The sequence below is a fragment of the Callospermophilus lateralis genome, chromosome X (genome assembly GCF_048772815.1).
Source record: "Callospermophilus lateralis isolate mCalLat2 chromosome X, mCalLat2.hap1, whole genome shotgun sequence".
In the NCBI taxonomy this organism is placed as follows: Eukaryota; Metazoa; Chordata; class Mammalia; order Rodentia; family Sciuridae; genus Callospermophilus; species Callospermophilus lateralis.
The window spans coordinates 1,830,035-1,850,783 of NC_135325.1; positions in this window are offsets into that span (position 1 = coordinate 1,830,035).

Below are 20,749 nucleotides of genomic sequence, written 5' to 3' on the forward strand. Positions count from 1 at the left end.
AAATATTCCTGGTCCTATCTTCAGCTATGAAGTTGACCTGAGCCTGCTTCATCATGCATTAAAGGTTCCAGAGATTGAGAACCATTGCTACAAAGCAGAGTTCTGTTTAAGACTTGATAGAAAGGAAGACTTCTGTCTAAGACCAAGGTCAACCAATCTGATTAAAGCTAATACTATTGCCAACCTAAAGCCATAGAATTGGGAGTTATTCATTGTTGAATGAGTGGCAGTCTCCTTGTTCTAGACATACCAACAGTATACTTAACAAGTTTGAACATGGCCTATAATTTGCATCACCATGTTTAATCTCTAAGCAACCCACATGGTACTTGCCTGAGGATATTCACAATTTACGCTATCTGTCCCACACCATACTATGCACATCTAATAAAGCTTGCCTCCAAAATCCTTATATTGTTTATCACCTTGGTATTGGTCACTTAACAATGGGAACAGATTGCAATAGGTTAGATTTTCAACTTCTGCTTTTGTGATTCTGTGTCCTGTTCATTATCTCCACTTATTCCCTTATATCTGAAAGTTCAGTTACATTATTTGACATCTTGTCTGTCAACATGTACAGTCTGGCTGTGCAGCTGCTCACTGTCAGCAGTAAATGTTCTGTCTAGCTCAGCACTGCCACTAGGCCTCATACTGGGACCAGGTGCTTCTCCATTCCAGGAGTTGGCCTGGTAGACCAACATTCTACCTCCTTGCATTGTTTGAATCCTTAATACCCCACATGTAATTTTCACCATTATTTTCTTTTTTGTTTGTTTATTTGTTTGTCTAAAAAAACAGTGTCTCATTAGTTTTTCCATACTGGTCTTAAACTTGTGGTCCTCATGAGATTCTCCTTCCTTAGCCTCCTAAATAGCTGGGACTACAGGTGTTTATCACCACTCATGGCTCATCACAATTTTCTGTAATCTGGAATACACCATCAGTGATTTGGGGACAAGTGATTGTAGTAATTGATCTGCTAGTTTGTTGAGTTTCATTGATTAGCATTTATTCACCTTCTCTCAAATATAAGGCAGTTTTCTATATACCTAAATAGCACATGGAATATGGGTCATTTTATTTTGTATTCTTTAAAGTTAAGCCTGAGTAAACTAGTCTTCCTATTTTATTAATTTTCTTTTATCTAGTCTGAATTGAGGTTTCTCACATTAAAGCATGGTCAAAAATTGCTAGGAGGCCTGGTAAAACAGATTTCTGGATTCTACACCCAGAGATTGTGATATCATAGTTCTGGGATGGGGCCCAGAAATTTGCACTTCAGTCATGATTTCAGGTGATGCTGATGCTGCTGGTCCACAGTTTGAGTAGCACTCATCTAAATCACAGACATCTCATCTTGGTTTGACAGTTTGTATTTGACCATTAATGAGAATTCCCAGCATGAAGACTTTGTGTCATAAAAAACATAATCATTTGCTTGGTTCTCTTTATTTGACTATTTTTTCCAGTCTAGACTGAGTCCATTTTATTTCTAATGTTTCCTTTAATCCCTAAGTACCTGGAGATGCAGAACCATTCTGTAGAATTCTATTGTCCTAGTTTTTACCCTGATGAATCATCTTTCAACAGACATGTGAGCCCTCACAAAATGCATTATGTCATCCCTCTGAGCTCTGCAAAGAGAATTGATATGCTTTGAGATCTGATGTGAACTGATGGCTTCTGTTTGTCCCTCATGCAGCAACTCTGACTTGGTAGGGTTTCCAGGAGTGTGACAGGAAATCCATGACTAGTGCTGAGTGGGGAAAGGGTGGGCTTCTAATCATGTTTCCAAGGCCTCCTAACTCCATGCTTGTGCTAGCAGAACTGTCTCCTCCCAGGCTGCCACATGCAAAAGTGGGATTTATTTTTAGAGAAGAAATCATTAGTCATTAGTCTCTCCAAATCTTCTCTTTTTTCCCTTTGGGTAAATTTTAAGAACCTGATCTTTATAAGAAAATTTTCAGGCTGTTAGAAGAAATGGTAAAATGATTATAGCCTTGGTACAATGAAGCCTCTTTTCTACACAAAGGCAGACTTCCCACAGCAGTCTTTGCCTAAAGTCCCGGTCTCTACATCTAAATCAGCTTTAACTTTCATAGCTTATTAGAGAAGTCCCTGAGTCTTTTGATTTTCTAGACCCCCTCAAACCTAGGACTTCAAAAACTAATTTTATCATACAGTGAACATTTGCCCTTTAAGCCTATTATGAAATCTCATAATGGAAGTTGATTCTTAGCAAAATGGTCCTTTAGCTTAGGTATGTACAAATTCTATTTATGAACAGAAGGATTTAATAGATATAATCTATATTGAAGCAGAAGTAACTAAAAACAAGATTTGTCTGATAGCTTGAAGTTCAGAGTTATAAGAATTTTTAACATGCTTCCATTACCGTGGGGCTGAATAAATGTGGTGGTTATGGTTTTACTATCAGATAAGCTACCAAAATCAGCAACTTCTGCATTTAATTAAATTATATTTATAAGTGTGTAGTTGGAAATGTCATCATTTAGATGGTTATCAAAAATTCATAATCACCTGGTGGCTGATAAGGCCCAGCCATCCTCTGAGAGAAACATAGCATATATTCCTCCCTTCCTCTCCACAGCTATTACATTTTATTTTTACAACTTAATCCTACCAAGTGAGACTGATTTCATCAACTTCAGGAAAGTAGGAGGTAGATTTTAAAAAGGTATACAAGGAATCCAAATGGAAGGGTTTCTAAAATATGACACTTGGAATACAAAGGGTTTCTGTGGTCTTTCTGTGGTCTTTCTGGAGGAAGTGCCCATAACTATAAGATAGCCAGTTAAAGCTCCTCTGCTGTGCTAAAGTGATAGAGAAGGAGGAGGAAAGGCAATTATATGAGTCTCAGGTCAATCTCTTCTACTTAAAATGATTTTGTGTGGGAAATGAACATGGCCATACATTTGTTGATATACCTCTCATTATAGGACGATCCCTATGTTCCCTCTAATTGAGTCTGAGTGAACATTGTGATTATTTAGAAAACAGAATGAAATGGTTTCTGGGTCTAGCCCTTAAGAGGTCTGAGACCTTTCCCTGTCCTTGGAATTTCCTGTCTCTTGGAATATCCACACCTAGTCCCTAACCTCTATGCTATGAGGAAGCCTAAGCAGCTCTGTGGAAAGGCCCACCTTTAAGAAGAACTGAATAACTGAACATGGTGGCTTATGCCTATAATCCTAACTACTTGAGAGGTAAGAGAATGCAATTTTGAGGCCAGTCTGAGCTACTTAGTGGGATTCTGTCTCAAAATGAAAAATAAAAAGGGTTGGGGATGCAACCTAGCAAAAGTGAAGCCCTAGGTTCAACACTCAGTATCAACAAAAAAAATCAAAACAAACAAACCAATCCAAAACAAAACAAAACACAGAAGAACTATGGCCAGACTACAGGTGACTCCAACTTGGCATCCATACAAATAAAGCATGTCAGAAGGGGATCTCCCATCTTCAGTAGAAGTGCCCCAGCTGAAACTGGCCCTGTTCACCTTACAGATTCAAGAGAAATATAAATTATGGTAGTTATTTTAAACTACCAAGTTTTGAAGTCATTCTTCATACAGAATAGATATTCCTAGTTAGCTTCTCCTTCTTCTACTCCTTCCCATAGTTTCCCTAAAAGACACTGGCAAGCTACTAGGCAGTAACTCTAATGCCAGAGTGTTTTGAACAGGGTCCTGTCAGAATTTTCGAGTCAGGATGACCTTGGATTTGTCCTTCTAGTCCTTTTCCTTGCAAATGTCGTCATCTCAAATGCTTTCTGTACTTACCCCTCCCCTATCATCCACATACTGTTGTTCTCTTTCATTCAGAGTTCACTGATTAACCAAACAGTATATTCAGGATCAAAAACAAGAAGTAGTCTGAGATTTCCAACCTGCTGTTTGTCATAATCCCAACAGAAAGCTTATCAATCCATATTAAAAGCTTCTCAGTCCTCTGTATTTCCTCCTAGATGACATAAGGTAGTCCTCAAGGGTATAGCTAAAATCTATGATATAGTTGAACTCTGAGAAGGGATTAGTGACAATCAACTAAGAAAATGGATCAGGCTATCAGTGACCACAGAATGGCATCCCACCACCTCAAGAGTACTAGGAAGGTAAGTATATGCAACATTAAAGGGAAGAAGGAGCAATGTACTCAGAAGGAAACAGTAAATGGAGAGGGCCTCAGAAGTATACTTAGATGGTTTACCCTTGACTAAGAGAAACTGTTCTGAGTCACTACTTGCTGGGCCAATGCTGAATCATTACTTAGACTAGTACTAACGCTCCTTCTACTTGCTAGCATGGTGAGGCTTTGTGCAGGGTACTGCTCCAACACCCCACATGAATCAAGGTAGTTGCTATTAGCCTACTGACTTAAGCCTGAGAATACTGAGGCATAGAGAGGAAAGGACACTTTGCCAATGTTATATGGTATGATAGTGCATAACCAGAATTCAGAACCAGTTCCCAACCACAGGGATTCTATCTCTAACATTTGACCCCATCTTTGACATCTGGACTCTAGGTACAGAGACAGAGTTCACCATACACTTTTATTCGTCTTTGGCTCATGTCAAGCATCAGAGGGACTGAGATAACAGATGTTTCATCATTTTTTGTTATTTCAAGCACATTTTAATCTCAAATATATCATATGTGCCTTTGCAGGCTGCTTGAAGGCATCCTTAGAAAAAGACAGATTATAAGTAAACAAATATAGAAGAAATGTAAAAAGAAAATGTAAAAGACATGTAAAATGTAAAAGTATCTTCATGTAAACAGAATTAAGATTTTTAGGATTGCGGGTATATCTTAGTGGTAGAGCAATTTCCTGGAGTCCAGGGTTCTATACTCAGTACCATAAGAAAAAAAAGAAGTTTCAAGGTTTGAGGGTATAGTCCAGTGGCTTTTCCTCAGCAGAAATGCTGACTCTTAAATGGCTGCCTGGAAGGACTGGATAAACTGGATGAGTGGTTTACTGGGATGAACAAGGAAAATAGGTCACACCATTAGATATGTCCTAGCATTTATAGAAAGTCTTGTAACCCTTATCATAGTGACTTGAAAATATATTCATTTAAAAAATGTCTTAGATGTGGGTACCAACGTTGTTGCATGCGTATCTTGTGGTATGTAGGCCAGTAGGAGAGCCTCACACTCAGAGAACTTCCTGCCAAGATCGAAACTTTTCATTTGCTTTAAATTGCATACGTGATTTAAGCTGGTTGTAACACCTTAAAAAGCTCAAACATGAATCTATTCCTTCTTGCTGGACAGAAATAAGTAGATTCTCTGTAATTGTAAAGAATGTGATCCATTTCAGTATATCTTCAGTGTTCTCACAACACACACACACACACAAAAAAATAGTAACTGTGCGGTGGTGGCTATTTTAATTAACTTGATTGTGTTGATTATTTATCAATGCACAATTCATCGAAATATTTAGTTGTATTCCTTAAATATACAAAATTTTTATTTGTAATTTCTAGCTCAATAATGCTGAAAATGATCTGAGAAATAGGTATTTTTTGATTCTATTTGTGTATCAAAATGTGTAGTTATCTAATATAAATGCAAAGACATTACAAATATTGTTTTAAAATTCATGAGTCTATTGTTTAATGTGTTCAGAAAAAAGCCAGAAAACTTTTACAGAAGACATAAAACAAAGATCCTATATTCTCACTACTTTGCTTTTTTCCAATATTTCATATGAGTTGTGTAAACAATCAATACTGAATAGTAAAGAGGTGTTACTGAGCAGATAATGGACTTGAATTAGATAAAATTGTCCTGGGTAGACTGAACACACCATTGGGGCATATTATTCTTACTTATGGTTTAATCTGATAGCTACTAACTTGAAGTCAATAGTTTTAAGATGTTATATGAAAAGGTGAGCAACTACCTCTGTAAGGACAAATAGAGCAAGAAGATACAGTGTGACCAGCATAGGAAATATATATTTTCTATATCTCTTGAAGTTGTGAGGAGTGGGAAAGCCATGCTTTTACCTTGGAGGGAGAATTTTTCTTGTAAAGAATTTTGTTAACTCTTAAATTTTTAAAATTGACATTGAAACTATTTGAAACTTAGAAACAAAAATATTTCAACTGGTTTTCATAAAAAGTAGTTGCACTTCTAGGGCTGGGGATATAACTCAGTGGTTGGCTAAATACAGCTTGGTTAGCACGAATGAGGCTCTGGGTTTGATCCTTGATACCTGCCCCATGCATACACCAAATCACTGCATTTGTATTAAAATGAATATGGCTTACCTTGTCCATTATTATAATTTACTAACTAGATATATGTATGTACATTTTAATTTTGGGTGCCATTGGAATCTTAGTTTAATTGAAGGGAAATCAAATAAGCACAGGGGCACAGAATGAGGTGGTATGACAGGAAATTAGAAGATCTGGGTTATGACAAAATTATGGACATCCTTACTAGTTGTGAGACCATAGGTAAATCTCTGTGCCATAACATCATTTCTCACAGAATAGAATGTGGATAATGATACCTACTTTCTCTGTGCCAGGAAGTTTTAGATTTGGTTGGACTTCTGTTTGCAAATAGAAAATTGACATAGATAAACAAATGTTACTATTGAATCCCATAAACAAAAATATTATTTAAATATTTATGATGTCACTGCTATAAGGAGAGCAACATTCTAGGTTTTGTGATGATCAGAAAAATTAAAATATAGTTTCTGTGGACCATTCCAGAAACTTTAGTAGTATGGGTAAACAAATGTATTTTTGTGAAGATCTCTGTAAGAAATATGTTAAGCTCAGAAGACTGGATTGTCTCTGTTGCTACACTCAGTTGTACTGTTGTAGTGCAAAAAAAGCCATACACAGTATGTAAAATAATGAGCCTGGCTGTTTTTCAATAAAACTTTATCTACAGAAACATACAACAGACCAGATTTAGTTCATGTGCTATAGTTTGCCCACCTTGGGTCTAATTTGATTGATGGTGTGCATACAAAGCTATGATATGAGGTTGGAATACTCAGTGTTACAAATGAAAGAAATAACAATGAATGACATTACATTCAGCTGAGGCAAGAAAGTCTTCCAGAAGATTATAGATTCAAATTAGGCCTTGAATGATGTGGTCATGTGTCTACTTGTTGAGATGGAGAAAGACATTCTCAAGAGAAAAGATACCCAAGAAAAGGGACAAAAGTAGAAACATCGAAAAGCAATTTAAAGAAGAGCAAGTGGTTTGGTTGGCCAATCTGTAAGAGTAGTTAGAAGCCAGAGTCACTAGAATGGATGTAAGAGAAGAAAAACAAGTCACTTAAACATAAGCCATATTATTTATGACCTCATCCCACCCTAAGCTGTAATTTTTAGGAAAACATGTCTTTTATTTTTGGTTAGTTAGGGCACTATTACATCTTTCTGTGTTGCAGAATCATCTTAGGTATTTCCAAGGATGTTCTGCAACTTGTGATCATTCCCAGGGGTGGTTTGTTTTCCTTCATGCTGCTTCATATATTACTCATCTATTGATGAAGAGCTGCACGTAGGCTGGGCACTCTGAGGATAGAACCAGGATGAGGTGTGTCTGATTCAGAGTAAGAGCTAAATCTTCAGAACTACACCATTCAACAAAGAAGCCTCTGGCCTCATGTGACTATTTACATTTAAATAAATTTTAAAATTCAATGATTTAATCACACTATCCACTCTTCAAATTTGTAATAGCTATTTGTATCTAGTGGCAAGTATACTCAGCAGTGCATATACAGAACATTTTTATCATCACAGAAAATTCTATTTGACTGTGTTGCTCTTAGGATTTAAGAAACTAAGTAACCTTAAAGCACTGGCTTAAAGTTCCAGAGCTGAAAGTTTGGGTAACACTTAATATATTTAGTAACTATGGGCCCATTAATAAATGTTTTAGTTTATAAGTAATTGGTTTTGTCATATATAATAGTAACAACAGTACCTACCTTGCAGGTACTTATGAAAATAAAATGATACATAGCTCCACAGAAGCTGTAAAATGCTACATAAAGATGTTGCTGTTATTTTAGTGACACCATCTCTGTGCCTTCAGGCAATTTCTGTTATTTCTTTGCTCACTTCTACTTACAAAATCACATCATTTGCAAGTTTTCCTTCTTCCCTTTCCAATCTGAATGTCTTCTATTTTATTTTCTTGCTGAATTGCCCTGGCTAGAACTTCCAGTGCAATGCTGAACAGAAGAGAGCAGTTATCTGTGTCTTGTTTCTGATCTTAGGAGGAAAGCTTTGCATCTTTCACCACTGAGTCAGTGTTAGCTGTGGGTCATTGATAGAAGTCCTTTATTAGGTTGAGGAAGTTCCTTCTTTTCCAAGTATGTAGACTTTTTTGTTTTGTTTTGTTATCATAAAGGGTGTTGGTTGTTGCTTTGTTCTGTTCGTTCACTGTTTTAATCACCTCTTCTTAGTTCTTCACTTACTTTTTCCCCTCACAGCTCTTTATAGTGCCAGAAACCAACTATGTGACTGATTATGCCTAGCATCTCCTAAAGAATCTTCTTTACCTGACAATGAGGAAGGCTAGACACAATACTGTAGATGAATGGATTAGCCAAATACTTGGCACCTACATTAAGGATACTGTTTAAAAATCAATGGAGTACAGTTTGAACTCTGGTATCGCTATACCTCCGGATTCACACTTCCTGCTTAGAATTGCTTTTGCTATTCTGGGTCTTTTGTTTTTCCATATGAATTTCATGATTGCTTTATCTATTTCTACAAGAAATGCCGTTGGGATTTTGATTGGCATCGCATTAAACCTGTAGAGAACTTTGGGTAATATCGCCATTTTGATGATGTTAGTTCTGCCTATCCATGGACAGGGTACATTTTTCCATCTTCTAAGATCTTCTCTCTCTCTCTTTAGGGTTCTGTAGTTTTCATTATATAAATCTTTCACCTCTTTTGTTAGGTTGATTCCCAAGTATCTTACTTTCTTTGAGGATATTGTGAATGGAGTGGTTTTCCTCATTTCCATTTCAGAAGTTTTGTTGCTGATATACAGGAATGCCTTTGATTTATGCGTGTTGATTTTATATCCTGCCACTTTGCTGAATTCATTTATTAACTCTAGCAGTTTCTTTGTAGACCCTTTGGGGTCTGTTAAATATATTATCATGTCATCCACAAATAGCGATGATTTAAGTTCTTCTTTTCCTATTTTTATGCCTTTAATTTCTTTTGTCTAAAAAAAATGTGGCATCTATACACAATGGAGTATTACGCAGCACTAAAAATGACAAAATCATAGAATTTGCAGGGAAATGGATGGCATTAGAGCAGATTATGCTAAGCGAAGCTAGCCAATCCTTAAAAAACAAATGCCAAATGTCTTCTTTGATACAAAGAGAGCAACTAAGAACAGAACAGGGAGGAAGAGCATGAGAAAAAGATTAACATTAAACAAAGACGAGTGGGGGGAGAGAAAGGGAAAGAGAAAGGAAAGCATATGGAAATGGTAGGAGACCCTCAATGTTACACAAAATTACATATAAGAGGTTGTGAGGGGAAATGGGGGGAAACAAGGGAGAGAATTCAACAACAGCAGATGAGGCGGAGAGGGAAGATGGGAGGGGAGGGGAGGGGGGATAGTAGGAGATAGGAAAGGTAGCAGAATACAACAGTCACTAATATGCCATTATGTAAAAATGTGAGTGTGTAACCGATGTGATTCTGCAATTTGTATTTGGGGTAAAAATGGGAGTTCATAACCCAATTGAGTCAAATGTATGAAAGATGATATATCATGAGCTTTGTAATGTTTTGAACAACCAATAAAAAAAAGAAAAAAAATCAATGGAGAATTTATGTTCTACTACAGTAGGAAATATGTTATCACCCAGGAGAAGAACCTCAAACCATTAGTGTTTATAATTTATTCTTTTGATATGGAAGGAAATAGATTTTTATTGCTTATTGTAGCCTGGTGTAATAGAAAAGTGGACAAGAAAAGATAGATAAAAGGAGAGAAGTTGAAGAATGGGAAGAGAAGGGACTCTTATGTTGGGAAAACTGCATGAACAAAAATGTAGAAGAGGGAATAATCATGGAAAATTGAAGAACTAGTGATGTGTCTGAATTGATGTATATGAGTTCAGTTGTTTTTGTAGCACAAGAAGGTAGTGTGCAAGTTCTAGAATTCATCTTAGAACTTTAATTTGTTGTTAAATCTACCATATCTAGACCTGTAATCCCATTGTTCACAGTGGTCTCATGGTTGAAAAGGAGCTATTAACTAATCTCATGGAATTTAAGGAAGTTGTATCTCAGTACAACCCGCAAATAGCTTTCCACTTCTGTTGAGAGCCACAGCCGAAGGGGCCCCAGCAAACTTCCAGCTGCCAGCAAACTTCCAGACTGCCGGCTGATGATTGGCTCACAGTGGCCCCAGCAACATCTAGCTGATTGGCTCCTCTGTGGTGATGCTCATTGGAGATGCTCATTGAGCTGTTTCCCTGCCCTTTCAGACTACCAGCTGATGATTGGCTCACAGCGGCCCCAGCAACATCTAGCTGATTGGCTCCTCTGCGGTGATGCTCATTGGGCTGTTTCCCTGCCCTTTCAGACCACGGAGCTGCTCATTGGGGGACTTTTTTGGCTCTGCCCATGCGACCCAGCCAATCAGCCTCAAGAGCAGGAGGATTGTGGGAGGAGGAGGCTGGGTTGGGGTGTGTGGCTTGTGGGAATCTGGTGGTGGCAGTTGGGCTCTGAGGGTTTTTTCCTGAGGATCTGTTTTGTTTGGCTTGTGTAGTTCTAAAAATAAAGTTAGTTTCTTTTGACAAGTGGCTCCTGAATTGTGCCCAGCCAGTCTGCGGCACACTTCTTTATAATCACCGATTTACTGTGTATTTTTGTGTTTCAAAGCCTTATTTTTCTTAAGAAAAAGTAAATAGATTTCTTGTGCACTTCCTCCACTTTATCCCCAACCTTCCATTATTTTCTGCATGTTAATCTAAAGAGACATCAAACCTTTATATCTGGGGTCAAGAACAGTTTAGTCTCCTGAAGGTGTTGCTATGGTACAATATATGGTAAGCATCATTTCTAGGATCCTTATGTATTATTTTCCTCTTTATCCAGCTTAGTTTCAAGCTCACTTTATTTTACTACAGTGCCAATTTGCTGACTCATGGTTAATTTGCTTCACCCCCGAGTATTTTCTCAAGCTCCAGTGATGCCAGTCCTGTTTCTTTTTAAATCCTGCATCAGTGGATGACAGTAGAAGATAAGCTTCTTTATGGCCCACCTCCTCTTTATTAGATGTTTACCAAATGGACAACATCATGGTACACTGAGAACTAACCTTTATGGAACCAACTAAATACAAACCATGTATAGTAGACCTTAGATGATTCTGAAATCAGGTATACTATTTAACCTATATTTTCCTAGTTTTCTTTACAAAAATGGAATGTATTTATCTAAAGCATTACTAAAGCCAGGTCTTATTTCTCTCTTACATGGCCTTCACACCAAAAATAGAGGTGTCTCCTCAGATTTCCTTCCCACTTTCATCCAGAGTATGCAAGCTCCAGATTTGGCAGTGCAGGTACTGGCTCTTATGTGAGCTTCAGTGTATCACTGATGGTAAACAGCAACAAGAAACAGCTGGAGAGCTTAAGGTCTCTTCATTCTCATATTCATTCATCATTCATATTCATATATTCATATTCTCTCTCTCTCTCTCTCTCTCTCTCTCTCTCTCTCTCTCTCACACACACACACACACACATTCATCATTCTGTTTCAAATTAACTGTTTTTATAGCATTTGGATTTTACGAAGCCAAGTGATGCTACCATCCTTAACAATTACAAATTATTTTTTGGAGGAGGTACTGGGAATTGAACTTGGGGGTATTCAACCACTGAGCCACATCCCCAGCTCTATTTTGTATTTTACTTAGAGACAGGGTCTCACTGAGTTGCTTAGCACCTCACTTTTGCTGAGACTGGCTTTGAACTCATGATCATCCTGCCTTAGCCTACCAAACTTCTGGGATTACATATGTGTTTCAAATGCTGCTTTCTAGTTGCTTTGTGGTCTGGAAACTCCTTTCTGCAAGCTGAAATGTTTGACTAGGTCTGACCTAAATGATAGGATATAGGTATCCCTGCCTATTTGGTACCTCTTTTACAGACGATTAAAACAGGTATTGTGGAAAATAAGAAAGAAAGCAAAAAGTGTTATTATTTTATCAATGTTTTCAGTGCTTTGGAGACGAAATAATAAAAAAATAAAAGTGTATTGATGCAAAATATAGAAATATTTACATACTTGAACATGTGTGTTATTGTGGGGGGCATGATTAAAGAATTCATGTGAGAGAGATATGCCTGGGTAGCTGCTGCAAATATATAGCATTGCGTGCCCTGTAATTGTATTGAGTGTGAGCTTCAGTGTAAACAATAACTGCTCAAGTACTACAGGCCATGACAGAGAAGAATATAAGGATTTTAAGGCACAGTTGTGAAGATTATATTGCAAATCTCCCTCCATTTTCTATTAGATAACAGTATAAAATAACATTTCAGACAGTAAGAGACAAATAATTTAGCCTACTGAGGACTCTGTGGTTGGGATCAAAGATACAGTAAGGAAGAGCAAGAGTGGTTTATTTGTTTTTTAGTTGGGTTTTTTGTTGTTGTTTGACTATATTTCTGTAACTAGTAGCACTATGCTAAGATTTCAAAAAAATAAAAATTCATGGGTCTTTATTCAAATTTTAAGTGTATTCAGATAAAGGGATTGATGTTTCTATAACTTGATTTTGGAGTAGAAATTTTCTCACCTAAATTCTATATTTCCTAGGCTCATATACATTTATAGCTAGCCATATGACATAATTATAACCATTAAGATGTAGGTGAAAATTATACAGTGAATATTTATTAAATTTTCTGTAAAATGTCAGTAGACACAGCTGACTTGGTGTCTTTTGCCTATCAGCCTCTGTCTTTTCCTGCTTAAAATATAGTCACAATATTGGAAGAGAAGGAGCCACTTTGTAACCACAAGGTTGCAAGCATTGAAATCACTGCCACAAATATACTTAGGCTCAGTAAAAAGATGGTTGCAGAATGGATTTTCCAGTGGCATCACAAAGCTGCCATATCTTTGGGACTTAATTTTACGACAATAAATATTGCCACTTTGCTGATTTTCATTGCTATGTTTCAGAGATTCTCTTATTTGCAGTGATATAGAAAGGTAAACAAAGAAGGAGTGATATTCCAACTATTTTACCTAGAGAAGAATGGCTGTGTTTCATTAGACTGTATAACATGGATTTGGGGAATGATGTAAGAGGGTTATACCCTTTTCTGGAACTCACAGTAGGAGAAGTCAGTATAAGAACAAAAAGTTGTGACCGAGCTCAGGACACCACTGCGGAGTAATGGGAGAGTTGCTCATTGAATGAGTTAAGTCAAAGGAAATGGAAAGGAAATTATGAGGGTCTGTGGGATATGTAATGCTTCTGTTATTAAGTGTGGTTGAGTTGGAGGAGGGAGACTCAATGTGGTTAGCGTACTTATTATATGCATTAAGCAGAATAGAGTGCATTAAATGTGGAGTGAATTGATTTTATACAACTACCCTCTGCCATCTTTTTAGTGAAATAATGACTAATGCATCCCTGCAAATGTGTTTCTCCGGAAAAGCTTTTGGGGAAGAGAGATATATTTTAACTAATCCCTTTTCTCTCTGTTATAGATTATTTAGTGTGCTTATTTGACCTTGAGAATCATACCTCTGGCCATTAGGCAAAAGAAGGCTAGCCAAAGAAGAAAAATTATATTGAGCATTATTCTTATAAAATCAACTATTTAGGTTAATTCTTTTCATACTGATGTATACAGAGTACACTGCCAATAAATGGGAAGCTCTTGTTTTGGAAGGTGAGGTCTATAGGCCAAAGTACAACCCAAGATAGGGAGCACCTGTCTTTCTACCCTCCTGTAACCCCATTTCTTCCTCTTGAGAGATTTTTTAAATGACTCCAGCTATGGGCTTCAGACTAGGAAAAGGGGCAGCCTTCCCAGGAAGCAGGCCAAAGCCTCTCATTGGAGGTGTACTCTGATCTCTTCTCTAGAGCTTGCATCTGACCTCCTAAGGTTTGCACTGTTTCTCTATTTTCCCCATTCACTAGGCTATTGTTGGCCTTAGAATAGTGCTTGGCCCATATACCAATACTATTTATATCCTCCTGCTCCTTGCTGATTGACCTAGCTTTGGAATCCTTACTTGCCCTGATCTTGGATAGTTGTATATGCTTTTTAGTGACTTGCCTTGTGGAGTCTGATCCATTTCCTGCTCTGACTTCTAGTACTTACTCAATCAGTAACACACTGCTTCTGCTTTCTTGCTTCCTTGACTGAGTCCTTGCAACTAACTCATTGATTTATTTTGTAGGTTTAAATACAGAGAAGCAAAAAGATCCAGGACTGTTCAGCAAGAAATTTATATGGGTGTGTAACTTGCACATATCCCAGCCACACAGTAGACTTCCCACTGTGGCTATATTTAAAGTATCCCTCTCTCAGCAAGACAGGAACTGGTTAGTATCTGGATTCTGATTTTATGAGCATATTCCAGTTCAGATGTCCATCTTTACATGGGGTTTTTTACTATGTATTTGAGTCTGTTTGGGTGTACAAATTTCCTCTTCTGATGAGGAACTACACACTGGAATAGAGCTCACCCTAATCTCATCTTAACTTGATTATATCTCCAAAGATCCTATTTTCAAACAAGGTTTTAATCACAGACACCAGGGGTTCAGAATTCATCAAATCTTTTGGGGAGACATAATTAAACCCGTAAAACGTACCAATCTGCTATCTAAAATCCTTTGGCAAGAAGTGTTTTAGAATTCAGAACTCTTCAGGTTGTAGAAGGGCAGGGTATATACCATCTCTTCAGTATTACATCCATTAGCACATTATATTCTAATGCTATATTATGTTTTTACAGAAAATTCAATTATATTTACACTAATGTAATTTTACCAGCTTACATCAAACTTTACTGCTAAATGAGTTAAGACTTAGCTCTCAGGGTATTTGTTTTGTGGCACTTGGTCTTTATGAATTCATGACTAAACCATCATATTGAGTTCCAAATTATCTTCTTCTTTCACATGTTCATGAGTTCCTGACCAGTCTCTCTGATGTCTGCGTCTCCCATCTTCAACTATGCCTATACTCTGCCCCTGGAATAATCTTTCTATTACACAGCTTTGACTAAACCATTGACCTGATCAGATATCTTCTATCCCTCCCCATTTTCTTGTGAATAAATTTCAAACTCCTCAATAGAGACTTCAGTGCTTCTATAATTTGGGCTTTCTTCTTCCCTGCAGGATCTCTGAGTGAGTCCCACTGGACTACTCTCTTTTTTAGTCTCTTACCCCATAATGTCCTCCTTGTACATATGCTTTTCATGTCCCCAAGCCATGACTTCTAAATATCCAAATTACACTTATTCATCATAACCAAGTAAAGATCATATCAGCAGGAAGGCTTCATTGATTCTTTCACTTAGATGTCACCTTATTTAGTTCCCTTGCCCCATAATAATGATAGAGATATTATTTTGAAGCACTTACCATGAATCAGGGATTGTTTATAGTGTTTTGCCTAGTTAAATTCTTACACCAATCTCTGAGGTAAATCCTTTTTTGCAGCTCTAATTGACATGTATAGAAACTGAGGTTCAGAAAAATTAATTAACTTTTCTAAAGTTGCAGAGTCTGTTACTGATAGCTCAAAATGAATTTTGAACACATGACATCTAGCTGCAGAGATTATTTGTTTAATCAGTATGCCCCTTATTGTATCCTTATTATATCATTTATCACTCTTTCCTGCGTTATAAATCTCAGCATCTATCTATCTATCTATCTATCTAGATACTAGCTCTTTGATTTAAAGTTTCTGGCTTTTATCTTTTTATTTCCAGTAACCTTTTAGTTAATAGTGTATTGAAAGAATTTTCTTTACTGTTAAAGGTGATGCAACCTACAGTAACACATCGGCCCGGAATCTAAATGGCTTAACACAGCAAAACGTATTTCTTGTTTACACAACCAGTTACAGTAGGTGTTTCTGGATGGGTGGTGCTTCTCCCATGAGTAACTGAGAGGCCTATTTTTGGTTTGTTTTCTTTATTTGAGGTACTAGGAATGGAACCCAGGATCTCTCACATGCTAGGCAAGCACTGAGCTGCAAATCAAGCCACTAGTTTTGTTTTGTCATCTCACAGATGTGTTCTTTCATCACCTGAGTTCCAAAGTTACCCCAGGGTTGTCTTCCTTCCAGCCAGCTGGAAGGTGAGTAGTGTATGAAGGAATGGCAATGGGAGGTTTTTGTGGGCCAGGCCTTGAACCAATACAGATTATTCTACTGGCCAGAGCTCAATCACCTGGCCAGATCAAACTGTTAGAGGAACTGAGAAATGTAATCAAGTTGCATATGTATGTGTGGGGGAGAAAAGGAAACTGCACAAGTACAAAAAAATATTGAGAATATGTGCTGTAGATTCCTCCCGTGTGCCATCACTGCAGGATTTTAATTAGCAACTCATCCTTCTTTGAGGACACTCTTACTACCATTCAAATAATACTACAAACCCTATCATCATGCCAACTTTGGATAAATTGTGTCAAAAGTCTTGGTACAATCTGGTTATATACTCTATTGCTATCATTTTCCTACATACATGTACATTAAATCAGCTTTAAAATCTATATTGAAAAACAGTAGTTTTACAGAGACATGTCCTAGTGATATAGACCATTCAAGAATCCTTTGATTTCATCTGTCTTCTTGTGGTTCACTATAAGAGATTATTTGTCTATTTTAAAAAAATCACATGTACACATACTCATGAATCAATGTATCAAATTTACCTAAAGTCAAAGTGCCCTTCATCTGGATTGATTTATTGAGTGAAGAGCTATTTGGCTGATTCTGTATTTAATTTTTTTTCTAGCCTCAAACTTTACAAAAATTAATCAACTGAAAGTAGTAATAGGTTTACCTTTTTACTATATTTCATTTTGTTTCCCAAATGAGAAATAATAGAGAGATGTTCATTTGAGTTGCAAAAACTCTTATGTGCTTTCTTCTCTCTTCATCTCTTCATCCCATAAGGCTGTAATTTCAGGGGACCAAATAGTCCTCTAACTTTAAAAATACACATATTATATAGCTGATATATAGTACCAAATTGATAATTACTCTCATAAGATATTAACAAAACACCACTATAGGCCTAAACTGTTTACATCACTTAAAGGATCGAAGTCAAACATTAAACAAACATGTGAGTGATTAAAAATTATTGCTCCAGTTTGATTCAGTTCTTCATGACCTGTGCAAGTGCAGACTTTATTAGGCAAAGCCTTTCCTGCCCACTTCCATTCTGACCCAAATATATACATAAAAAAATCTATTGGTCCTTAGCAAGATGTTTTTCTAAATGCTTAAAACCCTAGAAATTTAGTTATGGCCAGTTCCTTGGGCATTGCTAGATCACTTGTCAGGGAGATTCCATTTTCACTTGAATCATATATGTTGATGTTTTCCTTGAACTATTCTGGAACCTCAAGTCCTTCAAGCTTATAAGCTGGATTAATGATTTATTAGATTCTATCCTGGAATAATATCACATTTCAGGGTGAAAACATCAATATAACTGAAAGAGTGCAGAGCGAGTTGGAAGGCCCTGGTGACAGCCCCTGCTGTAGTGCTAACTTGCTATGTCACCATGGGCAAGGAAGACTTTTTCTTGGCCTCGATTTCTTCATTTGTGTATATGTAAAGGTTGGATTAAAAAATTTTTCCAAGATTTCCTTCCCTGGTCTTGGGGATGGAGGAGCTGGAACTGTGTCACTCCTCTGTGTCCCCAGAACTTGGCAAGATGCCTAGTCTATACTTGGTACAATAGAAATGTTTATTTTTTTAAAAAATGAATGAATCAATACATGTAAAGTACTTTAGAAAGTATCTGATGTGATATAAGTATTGTGCAATTATTTTCTATTATTTTATCTAAAAGGCCATCTGCATTCATGAAATTTGCCAGCAGCATTCATGCTCTGAGCCCATTTGCTAGTGCAGGAAGGTGCTGAGCCAAACCTTCCTTGGTAGGTAGGCCTGCTCATTCCGTGTGAAAAGGCACACATTAAAAATTTTCAATACTGGGCTTTCTCTCAGAAATAAATATAAGGATTAAATACTTATGGGTACACTAAGCATCACCTCTTCTCTCTGGCTGGGCAGCTCACTCTTGAGTCATTCTGTGTTCAATAAATGGAAAGCTGGCCTGGGATAAAGCATGCTGAGCCTTCCTCAGTCATGCTCAAGATGGCATCAGCATCATGATGGCTTGGAAAGTCCAGATTCCTATGTACTCTTGGTCATCTCCCTTAGGACCTAGTCTCTGTCCTATGTTGATGCCTCTGATCACAACACATAAAAAATGTAGTTTTCCACAATTCAAAAAAGCACCAACATTTTTTTTTTCTTTTTCTATCAGTCTTGGCTTTTAGTAGGTTAGTCAGCTCAAATACCTTATAAATCAAAGAAGGAACCCTGGGGCTGTATTGCTGGGTCAGTCTTCCTCACAACCTGCACAACCACCCTGCCCATTGTGCTTCCTGTTGCACCCACACTCATAGCCTTTTTGCCACTATCAATATGATTTGCAACTATTAGGACAAATCTTGCCGTTTATTCCAGTTTTCACTGTGTTATAGTTGAGTATTCATGTTCTGGTAAGCTCTCTTGCCCTTTCTACTTTGAGAGGTTACAGTGAAAAGATGGTCATGTAGGAAGCAGACCCCCAAAAGACCTGAACCTGCTATGCCCTGGTCTTGGACTTCCCAGCCTCTAGAACTGTGATCATGTTGTTTGTCACCAACCTAGACTGTAGTATTTTGATCTAACAGTCCAAACAGACTAAGACACATAGGGAATCACAAGAAGTTCAGACTCCCCAGCATCTCCTGATCTCTCATCCTCATGCACGGCACATTATTCCCTTCTCACTGGATTTGTTATTTCCGACTTTTCCTCACAGCGTTTATCTGCTTTTTTCATTTGTTCTTTTTAGATATACACGACAGAGTGTATTTTGGCACATATACATAGAGTATAACTTCCCATTCTTGTGATTGAACATGATGTAGAGTTTCACTGATTGTGTATTCATATATGAACATAGGAAAGTTAGTCTGATTCATTCTACTATCTTTCCTATTCCCATCCACCTCTCTTCCCTTAATTCCCCTTTGTCTAATCCAAAGGACTAATGTTTCCCTCCCCCCACCCTTATCGTATGTTAGCATCCACATCCGGCCTTTGGATAAAGAAAATGTGATAAGATATGATATTTTATATATATATATATATATATATATATATATATACACACACACACACACACACACACACACACATAGATACACATACATACACACACAGCCATAATGAAAATGGAATTATGGAATTTGCTGGTAAATGGATGGAACTGTTTTGTTTTTCTAAACTACAAATGTTTTGTTTCTTTGCTTATTTATCTGTCTCTTCCCATTACAGTATAACCATCACAAACTCATGAACTTTTTCTTATTTTCGATGTCTTCTCAGTGCCAAGAATAGTGCCTGGTTCATAGTAGGAACTTGAAGGACAATTATTGGAAGACTCCCTACAAGTAAGGGACACAAGGCACTTGGGAAAAGATTCTTAGGTTGTTTTAGTCAGTTTTTTTTCATTGCTGTTTCCAAAAGACCTGATAAAAACAATTAGAGGAAGGAAAGTTTATTTTGGTTCATGGTTTCAGAGGTCTCAGTCCATAGAAGTGTGACTCTATAGTTCCAGGCTCAAAGTGAGGCAGAACATCATGGCAGAATACTATAATGGAGGAAAGTAGCTAAGAACATGGCAATGGGAAGGAGAGAGAGAGAGAGAGAAAGTGCTCTCCACTCACCAAGGACAAAACATAAACTCCAAAGTCATACTCCCAATGACCTGCCTATAGTTATTAACCAGTTAATCCATATCAGTGGGTTAATGTGCTGATAAGATTAAAGGTCCCATAACCCAGTCATTTCACCTTTAAACTTTTTTGCATTGTCTTACACATGAGCTGTTGGGGACACTTCACATTCAATAACACTGGTCTTTAGGCTCTTTCATCCACTTATAGGCATTCTGCTCCATTCCTTGCTTTTGGCACCAACTATCTTTCAGTTGCCCTTCAGGGTCTCTCAACTGGGTTTGCTTTTCCTGTCCTACTCATAATAGTAGTGATCACCCTTCTTAGGCACCACCCTCAGCCTACCTTTTCTGAGTTAAAAAGTTGCTGAAGACATTCCCACTTTTCTTTTTATTTTATTCTTTTTCTGGGAAAGCAGCTGAAGAGAGAGTGGAGCTGGGAAACTGCTTTTTTTGAAAGTCATGTTACTACAATCAAGCCACAAATCTTGGCTGGTTTCTGAAGGTCTTTTTCCTTATACTTCCTTTGTACTACTTCAGACCATTTGTCAGAATTCCATACCATTTTCTTTCTCCTTTTCATTTTCATTTCTTTTGTCTATAATCTACACTCTAGCTAAGCTCTGAGACATTGTCTTTTTCAGTCTTCACCATGAAAGTTGAGGTGGCT